The sequence below is a fragment of the Myotis nattereri genome (assembly GCF_964212035.1).
Source record: "Myotis nattereri genome assembly, chromosome: 8".
In the NCBI taxonomy this organism is placed as follows: domain Eukaryota; kingdom Metazoa; phylum Chordata; class Mammalia; order Chiroptera; family Vespertilionidae; genus Myotis; species Myotis nattereri.
Window position 1 is genome coordinate 65,360,588 of NC_138083.1, and position 13,744 is coordinate 65,374,331.

The 13,744-nt window shown below is 46.1% G+C and overlaps 1 long non-coding RNA gene across 1 annotated transcript; it reads left to right on the forward strand.

Moving 5' to 3' along the window:
- The first annotated feature begins 526 nt into the window (after positions 1-526).
- Positions 527-9,951, forward strand: LOC308523864. The gene is made up of 3 exons (XR_013996374.1): positions 527-857; positions 9,022-9,242; positions 9,510-9,951. It is a non-coding gene; the product is annotated as an uncharacterized lncRNA (long non-coding RNA).
- Positions 9,952-13,744: the final 3,793 nt, after the last annotated feature.

The following is a 13,744-nucleotide window of genomic DNA, read 5'->3' on the forward strand; positions in this document are numbered from 1 at the left end:
GAAGGCTCGCAGGAGGCTCGGCCTCGGGCGCGCGCCCCATTGGCCGGCGCCGCGCGTCACGCGCCCGCTCTGGCCCCGCCCCCCGCCTCCGGCCCCGCCCCCCGCCTCCAGCCCCACCCGGGCTGCCAGGGGCTGAGCACCGCCCGCGCGCGCTCCTCGTTGCAGAGCCACCGGCTCCGCGCGCTTCCCAGCCAGCTGCCCGGCCCCTGGCGCCCGGCCCCGGCCGTGGACTCGCAGAGTCCGCGGGGGGCAGCTGCTAACGCTGGGTTCCCAGGTGGGCAGGTGAGACGGGCCTCGGGACCTGCGAAACCCTGAGATCGCAGTGCTGTAGGCGCGGGGGGTGGGCGCCGGGGGACACCCGGGGGCGCAGCCCTGTCCGGGACAGCCCACTCGCACCTGCAGCCCTGGCCGGGCCGCTGTGTCTTGCGGCTGAGCGCCGGGTAAAGCAGGGCGCTTGCCTGGGGGAACGTGTCGTTGGAGAATTACGGTAAGGTCTTTCCGCGGAGGAATCGCAGTTGCCCCGGGAAGGTGCGCGGGGGCTGTGCTGCCGCCTGGGCGGTCTCAGAAGTTTGAGGAGGCCTGCTGACCCCTGCCTGGAGTCAGGGACACCCTGCTCTGGGCCCTTCCCTGAACACCGGGCAGTGCTTCGCAGTCTTCTGTAGTCCGCGGCCATCCCGGGACGCTTTCGCCTTCCATCCCGGGATAGGAAGCGGGAGGCTCCGAGTGACAAACCCCAGAGAAACGCATGAGCTGAGGTTGCCTTTAACCCACACTGCTGTTGGGTCCTCAGCCAAGCCTTTTACAGACGAAGACGCGACTCTGAGAGGCCACCAGACCCTCCCCGGGTCACACAGCTGGTAAGGAGAGGAGAGGGGGAGGCAGAGAGGGCATCTTCCAGACAACCACAACCGGGGACACGTGGGCAGAGAGCTCACATCCTTTCCCCTTCCGGCCTGGGCCTGGGAGGTGGGGAGCTGTCCCCTGCTCCTCCGGGAGGACACTGCTAGAGCTGGGACTCAGAAACTCATTGCTGGGACTCTGCAATGATGTGGGCCTTGGCTCCTAAGTTCATGCCCATGCTGGCCCCCCGGACCCTGGAGCCCTCCCTGTGCACCTGTCAGTGCTAGTAGCTCCTGTTGGTAAAACCCAGGAGCCAAACCCAGGCTTGGCCCAGGTTTAGAGGAGATTCATGTTGAGGATGAGGATGGTGATGAGATGCTATGCACTGTCTGAAACATTATGGCAGCCCTGGCCAGCATCGGCAGAATAGGTAGAATTCACCAGTGTTTATACAAGAAGAGACGGCAGTCTGGAGGGTTCAGTAACTCACTGACTTGTCTCTGTGAAGGTGGGAGCCTGGCACATCCACGGCATTTCTCCATCTGCCCTGCATACTGTCCATCCTTCACGCCTCACACACTTCAGCCCAGTGTTCCCCGTCCCCTGAGTGAAAACCACCCCAACATGTCAGAAGAACTTGGAAACAAAGACACATCCATAGCAGCTTCAGCATACAAGGAGGCTTAGGCACATGGCTGGTCAGAAACAGGGGATCAGAGAAAAAGAAATACTGAATGATCCCCCTTATATGTGGAATCTAAAACAACAGTAACAAACAAACTCATTGAAAAAATAGATAAGACTTGTGGCTAAGAATAGATAGGAAGTGGGGGGTGGATGGAGGGGCGTTAGAGGAAATTGGTCAAAAGGTACAAACTTCTGCCCTGTCTGGCACTGAAGGTCTGGGGGTTCAATTCCCGGTCAAGTGCACATACCTGGGTTGCAGGTTTGATCCCGACCTGCTTGGGGCACATGTGGGAGGCAACCACTCAATGTGTCTCTCTCACATCAATGTTTCTCTCTCTCTCTTTCTCCTCTGCTTCCCTCCCTCCTTTCACTCTCTCTCTAAAAAAAATCAATGGAATAAAATATCTTTGGGCGAGGATTAACAACAACAAAAAAGGCACACACTTCCAGTTATAAGATATATAAGTACTAGGGATGTAATATGCAACAGGATGACTACAGCTAACACTGCTGTATGGTATATGGGAGCGTTGTTCAATTCTAAGAGTTTTTATTACAAGGGAAAAAATATTTTTCTTTTTATTGTATCTATATGAGATGATGGGTGCCAACTAAACTTATTGTGGTAATCATTTCATAATATACATGAGTCAAACCATTATATTATATACCTTAAACTTATACAGTGATGTATGTCAATTATATCTCAATAAAACTGGGGGGAAACTGAAAAACAGCCAAGATGCTCCTGCTGCAACCTGAGTCAGGCCATGTCCCTTCTTTTTTTAAAAAAATATATTTTTATTGATTTTTTACAGAGAGGAAGGGAGAGGGATAAAGAGTTAGACGCATCGATGAGAGAGAAACATCGATCAGCTGCCTCCCGCACACTCCCCACTGGGGATGTGCCTGCAACCAAGGTACATGCCCTTGACCGGAATCAAACCTGGGACCCTTGAGTCTGCAGGCCGATGCTCTATCCACTGAGCCAAACCGGCTAGGGCCATGTCCCTTCTTGACTCGGAACATTTCAGTGGCTCTCGCCTGCAATGCCTGCAGTGCCCTACAGGATCTGGCCCTAATGCACCTCTGACCTTTGCTCACATCACTTCAGTCACACTGGCCACCATGTGATTTCTCAAACATACCGGGCACAACCCCACCTCAGGGTCTTCGCACTTGTTGTTCCTCTTGCCTGTATAATTTCTTCCCCAGAAATTATGTGGCTCCATCACCTCCTTCGGGGTTTTATTAAATGTTAAATTAACTGTTAAAATTTATGACAGCGACCTTAACCTGGCAGAAATCAGGAGGGGCTGTGCGGATTGCTCTCACACCTATGTCATTATGAGAGCCCTACAGGAAGAACTCCACGTTTACAACAGAGCTCTATGGTTGTAACAGCCCCTTCCCTAAACTCCCGGTTCCCCCTCACAAAGTACTTCCTCCATCTTTGTACGTCTGGCTCATCACGTCTGCATGTCCCAGATTGCAATCTTCTCTTTTTCCTAAATAAATCCTTTTGGTGACAGAGTACCTAGTCAACTTTTGTTTCATGGTCAACCTTTTCGGGGGGCCCATAGGGATTACAGAGCAGTAACCGGGACAGCTTCAGAGCAGGTGAGCAGCCAGGGGCTGGTTCCCCACAGAGCCATGGGGCTCACTGCTCTCTGGCCTGGAGGCTTGGGCTTGGTCTGGAACCCAGCGGCTGATTTTGTGTTCTGAAGCTCTGGACTTTGTTCAGAAACTCTTTAGAGGGTTTTTGTTGTTGTTGTTAAAGGGCCATCCTTGTTTGTTTGTTCATTTGTGAGCTCGGTTGACACTTTGGCCCGACTCCCCAGAAGTACCAGGCTGCTTCTCGGAACTGCACTTGCTTTCTGACAGATTCCATCTGGAACGGGGTTGTTTCCCCAGAAACTGAGGCTCGGCTCTGATCTGGTTCTGTCTGGAACCAGACTGCTCCCAACGCAAGCTGTGTCTCATCAGTCTTTGACTTGGATCTCTTGAGATCAGGCTGTTCTCCTACAACTGGCTTTTTACCTTTGGCTTGACCTCTCCCCCCAACCCCCTGATCAAAGGGTGTTCCACAGTGAGACTGGCCGGTATCTAACCTGCAGGTTGCTGGAGCTACTCGGGCTGTTTGGGGCCCTTGCGCTAGAGAAAAGTCTCTGAAAAAATGGGATCTCCATTATCTAAATATTTCAAGACTGTTCCGTCTCTAGAAACGCCTGTTGAAATCATGTTTAAAAGCCATGGTCACTCTTCATAGTTAACTAAATAAGCAGATCTGACCGAAAGTAATTCAGAATATCAATAGGCACCATAGGGAATCTTTAAAATTCCCAAACTCACTTTCCTTAAAACCCTATTGGATAATATTATCACTAAAACTAGCTAAGATGAATGGAATGCTTATTTCCAGTGGTATTTTGAGGCTTCCAAATGCAACCAAGAATCTGAAGTTGCCTCTTTACAAAGTAAACTTTTAGAATTAACTGGGGCTACTGAACTTTTAAAGAGAGAAAGGATGGTTTTTGAAGCCTCATGATCTTCACTTCCAGTGCTGTCTTGCCCTTCCCCTCAACTCCTTATTTTTTTCATGCTTCACCTCGGAAGCCATCTGGCTTTCCACTGTCTGGCTTCCTTGCCTTGCCTCTGGTGCCATCTTCCTCTGAACTTTCTCTCCCTTCCTCCTCCTCTAAACATATCAGTACCTGTCCCTTTAAAGGTAAGCTCTCTGAGGATCCTAATACACCTCATGTCCCTGGACTAAAGCTGAGTTATAAGCCATGGTTAAAGAATCCCCTAAGGTAACAGGATCCTCACAGATTTGCTGAGGAGTTCGACACAGTTATTCAGGCCTATCATCCTGGGTTTTCTGATGTATAACAGCTAATCTATATGCTAGTTGGTGAAGGCCACCTCAACATTGGATGGAATTGCCCAATGGGAACATCCTGGGAGGGATTTAGAAAAACAAACCTCTGATTTTTGGAAAGAAGCCACAAGACTTCCTTAAGAACTTCACTGAGCAATAACAGTAGCTTTTTAAAAGTCTGTTGCCTGGAGCAGGTTTCAGACTTGCTCACAAAAGTCTATCAAATCTGTTAATGACTATTATAATTGACTTTAGGTCATTTATAAGGAAAAGTCTGGTCTTCCTTCAGATGTTGATTCCACTTGAGCAATCTTCGGTAAGTCTTTGTTTACTAAGAGGCTGAACCAATACCTTCCCCTTTTGGCTAAAAGGATCAGGATGACGTAGGAAACCATGTCCACCCAAGATTTGGTTAATTTGGGCAATCAGATTGCTCGCACTCTATATGAGCTATCTAAAAGTAAGATTGGCATGCTGTCTAATTTTTAGACCTGGCATATGAAGGCCCCTATATAAAACCAAAAGTTTCCTAGCTTCTGCTGTCATTGCAAAAAGCGAGGAGACTGGGAAAGGGATGGTGGCAAATTTCAGCACTTCAGGTATCCTCAGCCTTCTCACCAGCCTTCCCAAGGTCTCTTAATCCCCAATGATGGGGCTCCATGGGACAGCAGGGACTTTCCCCAGCCCTGCCTCTTAATCAGTTTGGAGAAGCTTTTCCTCAAATTGGTAATGAATCTGTCTCTGTCCTTCTGACACCAACCTCTGCCTTGGAGTACTAAAACAGTTCCAGGGGCAGGGGTTTCAAATACACTTGAACAGGTTCTATCTCTGACCCTATCCCTCTTTTCCTAGGCCCTTTGAAAGATACTCACTCCTTCTGCTTAGTTCTTCTGCCCTATTCATTTATTAGGCCAAGACTTCTTAGAGAAGTATCACCCCTGAGTTTCTTTCTCCCAAAAGGAGGAAATAATTTTAGAATTTGACAGTAGCTGTTAAAATAACCACTCAGGTGAACTAAATAATCTTTCAACATCTTTTATTTGTTTAATCTCTGGTGACGCTATAGCTGAATCTGGGAGCACTGATCAATTATCTTTACCGAGTCAAACTGCTGTCCTCTTTATGGACAAAATCTTCAAGTGATATTGGCAAGATCCACAGTGCACCACCACCTCCTATCAATATTCAAATAGATTTTTCAAAACCCCTTCCCAGAATTGATCCATACACCATGAGTAAAAAGGCTCTTCAAGGTAGAAAGCCCATAATAGATTAACTCAGTCCCTGTCAGTCTCATTTTACCTGTGAGAAAGCAAAAGGAGGAAGGTGAAGGTTTGTTTCCCAGCAATAAACCACGTTGTTACCCCTCAAAACCCTATTGTTCCTAACCCTCATAAACTAGTCACATCCATCCAACGGGAAGCAACTTCTTTACTGTAACTGGTTTGCGCAGTGCATTCTTTAACATTCCAGTTGATGAAGCTGGCTGATACCTTTTTGCCTTCACTTGGGAAGGAAACAGTTCAGTTGGACAGTAATGCCCTGGGGCTTTACTGAAAGCCCTTCTTATTTCTCACAAGTTCTGAAGGTTGTTTTGGATGATATAATTTTCCCTAATGGTTCTACTTTGTTGCAATATGTGGACACCTTGCTTCTTCGCTCTTCCTCCAAGCTCTCCTCACAGGAGACAGCCTCCACCTGTTAGAACTTTTGGCTTTCAAGGGGCATAAAATCTCTAAAAAAAATTGCAGTTTGTGTAAATTCAGGTTTAGTATTTGGGACATCTGATATTGGAGCAAGGACTGCAACTGGGTCCAGATAGGCATCATGGTGTCCTAAGTTTCCCAAGGCCTAAAACTAAGTGTCAGCTCCAAGGCTTTGTTGGGCTAATTGCCTGTTGCCAAAATTGGGTCCCAAATCTCTCTCTGATAAAAACAAAAAACAAACAAAAAAAACCTCTACAATGTTTTACTAAAGAATTATAGTCCTGACCCAATTATATGGGAAGAACAGGACAACATAACTTTTAAAGTCTTAAAGGAGAGTTTAATAAACTCACCTTGTTGAGAGAGAGAGAGAGAGAGAGAGAGAGAGAGAGAGAGAGAGAGTAAAGTGTCCACACCTAACTATATTGTACATGCATTAAACCACTGATATATATAAAGGGTTGCCCTTCGGTTACTCACCCAAAGACATGAGGACCACCATAGGCCCTTAGGGTATTCCAGTCAGCAGCTGGACCCTGTGGCATGGGGATGCAGCCCTTGCCATAGAGCCATTACTACCACTGTCCTTTTGGTTGAGGACATAAAGGAAATTGTAGGACCCCCTTTAACCATCGTTGTACCTCATGCAGTAGAAGCCCTCCTGAATTCTCACCACACCAGGGTCTGCAGTCAGTTGCCTGGCTTTCTATAAAGTCCTTCTGTAAAGTGCTCCTCACATCACTCTTTCATGTTTAATAACCTTATTCCAGCTACTCTTTCCCCCTGTGATACTGACAAAGCCCCTCATGATGCTTGCATACGGATGGATCACCTCCTGACCTTGTGATGATCTGCAGGAGACTCCTCTGGGTAAAGCTGGTTACCGGTGGCTCATATTTTAAACATGACATAGAAGGTACTATGTTGGTTATGCTGTTGCAACCCCTTTTGAAGTCATCATGGCGGCATCTTTACCTTGGACTCCTTCAACCCAGCAGGCTGAATTATATGCTCTCAGTTGGGCTTGTATTTAGCCAAGGACAAAACGACCATCACTTATAATGACAGTAGATATGCCTTCGCAATAGCTCATGACTTTGGAATGTTATGGAAACAACATGGCTTTCTTACATCCAGTGGAAATAAAAGGGAGTGCCCTGTACATTCAAGAATGACTGCATGCTATACTTGTACCTGCTGCTTTAGCTATTCCTAAGACCCCAGGGCATTCTAATCCTGGCTCTCTGGAAGAGAAAGAACATCGCTGTGATGGCATTCCTGCAAGGAACGCTGCCCTTAAAGGGACCAGCAGCAGTCAAGCCTCTGTCATGGTCCAAGGGGATATTTCCAGCTGATAACTTAGAACAGGGGTTTGGAACCTTTTACTGCCAAGGTCCATTTGGATATTTATAGCATCATTCTCGGGCCATACAAAACTATCAACTTAAAAATTAGCCTGTATATTTGTTCAACATTTAATTAACTCACCCCTAATGCCTTGGCAGGGTCAGGCCAAATGATTTCGAGGGCCTTACGTGGCCCAAGAGCCGGACTTTCCCCTCCCGACTTAGAAAAACTAGTCCAAGCAGCCCAGCAGTTGGCTTCAGAAAAAGAAAAGCAGGATTGGAAATCCAACAATTGTTGGTTTGATAAACAGAGAAAGACCAAATAACAGTCCAGTCCTACCTGAGACTAAAGTGTCCACACCTAACTATTGTACAGGCATTAAGCCACTGACAAAATGATAGCATTCATGAATCAATTTTGGTGGGGAAATGTTAATAAGACCATAAAAAGCACCTACCTCACTTGTCCCACTTGAACAAAGTACCACCCAGGGAAGTCTATTTGCATGTCTCTCAGACATTTCAAATTGCCTAATGGGCTACTCAAGGTTTGACAAATAGATTTCACACAGCTTCCCCTGTCTCAGGAAATTAATATGTCTTAGTAATGACCTGTATGTCTCTCACTGGACTGAAGCTAAAGTCCGGTTAGCCCCTCTGGAACTCCACAGCAATGGAGGAACCCACTTTACTGATCAGTTTTGACAAGTCTGTGATGTTTGGCCAGACCTGTCAAAACTGTTGTAACCAAATGTTACATTTTCATGGCACTTATGACCCTCAATTCTCAGGTTTAGTTAAAGGCACTAACTGCATTACTAAGATTCAATTGGCAAAATGCATAGAGACCATTCAAATACCATGGCCAAAAGCATTGCCATTGGTCCTTCTAAATCTCAGATCCACCTCTTTTGAGTGGAAGACACACCAAAATATAATAACTAGAGGCTCAGCGCATGAAATTTGTGAGTAGGGGGGTGGGGGAGTCCCTCAGCTGGACCTGTGCCCTCTCGTAGTCCGGGACCCCTCAGGGAATGTCCAACTGATGGCTTAGCCTAAGTTGGCTAAGAGGTTCCCGCCACCGCCACTGCACTCGCCAGCCATGAGCCTGGTTTCTGGCTGAGCGACCCCTGTGGGAGCACACTGACCACCAGGGGGCAGCTCCTGCATTAAGCGTCTGCCCCCTGGTGGTCAGTGCACATCATAGCAACCGGACGTTCCACTATTTGGCCATTTTTCATATTAGCCTTTTATTATATAGGATTCCCTCCAGTTTTGCTGACTACTCCCTGTGCTGCTAAACCCCAGGGAGTAAACTCATGGATACATGTGTTGCATTTAAAAAAGGCACCTCCCTTGTCATGTGGCTCAGTGATTGGAGAGTCGGCTCACATACTGAAGGGTCACCGGTTTGATTCCAGATCAAGGGCTGGGTTGCAGGTTCAATCTTGACCCTGGTTGAGGTACATGCAGGGGAGAGGCAACCAATAAATGTCTCTCTCTCTCTCTCCTCCTTCCCTCCCTCCCTCCCCCTCCATTCCTCTCTTCCACTCTCTCTAAAAAGCAATGGGAAAAATATCCTCAAGTGAGGATTAACAAAAATAGGAAGGAAGGAAGGCAGGAAGGCAGGAAGGAAGGAAGGAAGGAAGAAAGGAAGGAAGGAAGGACAGAAGGACAAAAACCTCATTGGAACTGAGCACAGACTTGTGACCTGAAGTTAAAGCTGTCAAAAATTGAAGCAGATGGTCTCTGAAGGAGACAGCTTTCCCAAAACGACTATACCAGGTCTGTGCAAATCTTTTCCTTACTGTTGTTTTTTTATTTTATTTCTCTCTCTTTCAAGAAGGGAAATATCCTTGTTTAAATTTTCCCAGCTAATGTGAAAGGGGAAACTTTCTGTTACTGTATCTGATGTTAAGAACTTTGATCTGTCCAAGACAACAATGACCTTCATTTCACCACCTACAGGTTGGGACTCCTAATTTAGAATCACCATTTAGACTGTTTATCATGTTGTTTTAAATTTTGTGTTGTATTCTTCTTGTTATTAAGCTCTTCACCTGTTGCACATTATCCCTGAATACGAGATGTTTTCTATTCCTGCACCGTCCCTCCGACGTGAGACACGACACCCAGAAATCCTTCTGGACGTGGAGGGACAAAAGGCTGCTAAAATCGGAAAACCTGGCTGTTGATCAGCACTACTTCCAGAGAAAGGTTTTGATCAAAAAGGAGAAAATCATAAGAGAGAGCTTAACCTGGACAGAAATCAGGAGGGGCTGTGGGAAGAGCTGTCACACCTATGTCATTGTGAGAGCCCTATGGGAAGAACTCTGCCTTTACAAAAGAGCTCCATGGTTGTGACAGCCCCTGAACTCCCTCTTCCCCTCTGTAAAGTACTTCCTCCCTCTTTGTACATGTGGCTCGTCATGTCTGCATGTACCAGACTGCAATTCCTTCTTTTTCCTGAATAAATCGTTTTGGTGATGGACTACCTAGTCGCATTTTATTTCACGGTGGACATTACCTTCTCAGGGGGCCCTGCTTTAACCCCCCAATAGAAATGTTAACACTCTATTTCCTATTTCCCTGTCCTGCTTAACTCCCCCCCCCTTTTTTTTTTTTTTGCTTATTCCCTGCTAATTTATTATATATTTTACATTTTATTTTATATGCTTTTTTTCTCATCCAATAGAATGTAAGCTCCACCAAAGCAATGATTGTATCCATTTGTTCCCTTCTACCTGCAGCACCAAGTACACAGTAAGTGCTCAATTGTTAAATTAATGAATTTCTAAAAGACTTAAAGTAAACAGGGTCCACTTGAGAGAAATTAAATGGGCTCAGGAACTTGCCCCAAACAGGTAAAGGATTTTGTCACTGGAGAATTTAGAAGAGTGATTTTCCCAAAAGACCCAGAACACCCTCAAGCTAGTTTCCAGGGACTGCCTTTATACAGGGTGTCTCCTACCTGATTCATTCTCTGCCTGCCTCCAGCAACGACCTTGGCCTGGTTAACCCCATTCATTCTTCAGAAATCACCTCATACTTAACTTTCTTGGGGACATAGTCTCATACCAACCTATCTCCCACCTCCAGGCCAGACAGCTCAAGTCTCACATTACTGTCCTTCATGCAGGGCACCTGAAATATAGTAGGGACTCCGTAAACTTGTGTTGAGTAAATAAATGAATGAGTGAGTGGATGGGGATGCTGGCCGTCTAAGTAGATGAAGGTGCACCTGAGCATCTAGACACAGCATTTACCCAGGCCGTATCCAGAGAGAGAAAAACTCTCCCGTACAGTGAGGAGATCTGTTACTGGAATTATTTGCCAGGAAGAAGAGAAAGAAACCAGGCGGTGCTCAAAACAGAGATAGCAAAAAAGAAGCATTTCTCTCCAGCAGTGAAAACCTCTAACATACTTTCCCTCCCAATCAATTCCTTCCCCACTGCTATGTCAACACGCACGGAAAAGAACCTTAAAGTCCCAGGCAAGAATGCTAAACGAGTTCACCATCACCAAACCAGTATAGCAAGGATAATATAGGGACTTCTTAAAGAAGGAGACTGAGGAGAAGAAATTAAAAATATGAATAATAGCATGGTGATAACTATATACCTATCAATAAATACTTTAAATATAAATAAATTAAAAGCTTCAATCAAAAGACAGAGTGGCTAAGTAGATAAGAAACATGGCCCATACTTACACTGCCTACAAGAGACCCACTTCAGATCGAAAGACACACACAGGTGAAAGTAAAGGGATGGAAAAAGATATTTCATGCAAAAGGAAACCAAAGAAAAGCTGGGGTAGCAATACTTATATCGGACAAAATATACTTTAAAATAAAGGCAATAACGAGACAAAGAAGGACCCAGCAATTCTACCTCTGGGTGTTTATCTGAAGAAACCCAAAACACTAATTTGAAGACATATGCATCTCTATGTTCATTGCCGCATTATTCACAATAGCCAAGATATGTAAGCAGCTAAGTGTCCATCGATAGATGAGTGGATAAAGAATATATGGTACATATATATGACGGAATATTATTCAGCCATAACAAAGAATGAAATCTTGCCATTTGTGATATCATGAACGTACCTAGAGGGTATTATGCTGAGTGAAATAAGTCAGACAAAGAAACACAAGTACTATATGGTTTTACTTATATGTGGAATCTAAAACAAATAAGCAAAACAAATAGACTCATAGATACAGAAAACTTTTTAATAGTTTCCAGATGGGAGAGTGGTTGGGGAATGGGCGGAAGGGGATAAAAGATGAAGATGTGCAAATTGGCTGTTATAAAAAGAGCCATGGAGATGTAAAGTATAGCACAGGGAATATAGTCAGTGATATTGAAATAACTATGTGTGGTGTAAGGTGGGCACTAGATTTACTGGGGTGATCACTTCAAAAGTTATATAAATGTCTGATCACTATGTTGTACAACTAAACCTAACAGTATTGAATGTCCACTGCAATTGAAAAGTTAAAAAAAAAATTTTTAAAGGAAAGAAAGGATATACACTATGTTGTTTAAATATTTTATGACCTTTCTATAAGACCATTTGGGCCTGTTGGGTTGCTTTTTATGGGGGGATCTTTTCTCTGCCGTTAGATTTCCTGGATTTTACCAGGATGCTTCTAACTCCAGACTCTTGTCTCTTTCTTATTTTGCTTTATGCTTGGTGTATCCATTTAATCTGAAAACTCAAGTCTTTCTTCAGTTCAAGGAAATTTTCTTCTATCATTTCTTCCTTTGCCCCTAGATATCTGCATAGATTGCTCACTCGCTTCGTCAGGCCTCTGCTCAAATGCCACCGTACCACAGATGCCTTCCGAGACTACCCCACCTGAAACGGCAATTCCTCTGCTCTGTGTTCCCTGGCCGTGGTTTATTTTATTTTATTTTATTTCATGCTCCTGTTTTTATATTCTTCATCTGTTTGTTTATCACCTATGTCTCCTATTAGCTGACAAACTCCTTAAGAACATGGACTTGGACTTTTTTCTTCACTGCTATATCCCAGGACCTAGGACACTCCAGAAATATCTGTCGAGTGAGTAAGAAGATTGTTTTTGCGCTCTTCTTCTAAACCTTCTAATAGATTTATTAGTGAGTCTTTAAAGAAGTTTCTGGAGGCCCTGGCCGGTGTTGGTAGGATGTCATCCTGTGCACCAAAAGGTTACCAGTTCAATTTCTGGTCAGGACACATTCCCAGGTTGTGGGCTCTATCTCTAGTGGGGGCCTTGCAGGAGGCAGCCCATCTGTGTTTCACTCTCACATCGGTGTTTCTCTCTCTTGATCCCTCTCCTTTCTTCTCTCTCAAGTTCAATAAAAGAATCTTTAAAAAAAGAAGTAGTTCCTGGGGAGCTGGCATTGTCCCACAGCCCTGTAGTCAGCAATCTTGGCCTCAGCGTATTCCATCCCATGCCCATCCCCTCTACACTGCCCCCCATAACCTCGAGCCTTTCCTTCAACTCACACCTGCCCACGCTCTGAGCCCAGGGTCCCATTCAATGCTCAGTGGTCCGGGCACAAAGGGACCACCTGAGGCCATCAAGCACGTGTGACCTACTGCAGTAACTGACTTCTCCCCCTTCTCAGGTGGGAAGCAACAAATCCTCCCACTCTCAGTCCCTGTGTCCCTGGGGCTCAGCTGGCCAGTGTCCATCTCTTCTGATAGGCAAAGGGCTAAGATACTAAGAATACCCCATTCGTTGTGGGCTCAGGGAGTAGTTTTGAGGTATGAGCTAGGAGTGGGCAGGCACAAAGAGAAGGCCATGAGGGTGGTTGGGCAGGGTAAAGAGTACACTGCAGCAGGGTCCATGAATGGTTTTCTCTCTGGCATCTGCAGAAATTTCCAGGTTGGGGGCAGCCTGATTCTCAGCCCCAGGGGGCTGTGTATATGGCAGCCTGGACTCTGGTTCTGGGTCCCTCTAGCCAGCTGAGTGGCATTGGGCAAGTCAGTCTGCCGGCCAGAGCCTCAGTTTCCTCATCTATAAAACGAGTGCCAAGACCCCTGTCCTACTTCCCTCACGGGGTTGTTTGAGGATCAGATAAAGTAATGGATGGGAGCAGGCGCTGGAAAGCGCAGAGACCGGGGAGAGGCTGGTATCACTCCTCCCAGTATTTATCCAGCGCTCCTTGACCCCCACCCTGTGCTGGCCTGGTGCTGGGCAATGCTGCGGAAAAGGGACGCTGGCACACAGCCCAGGGGCAGCGGAATGATGGCAGTGCAGGGGGCAATGAGTGGGAAAGGCCAGAAGCCCA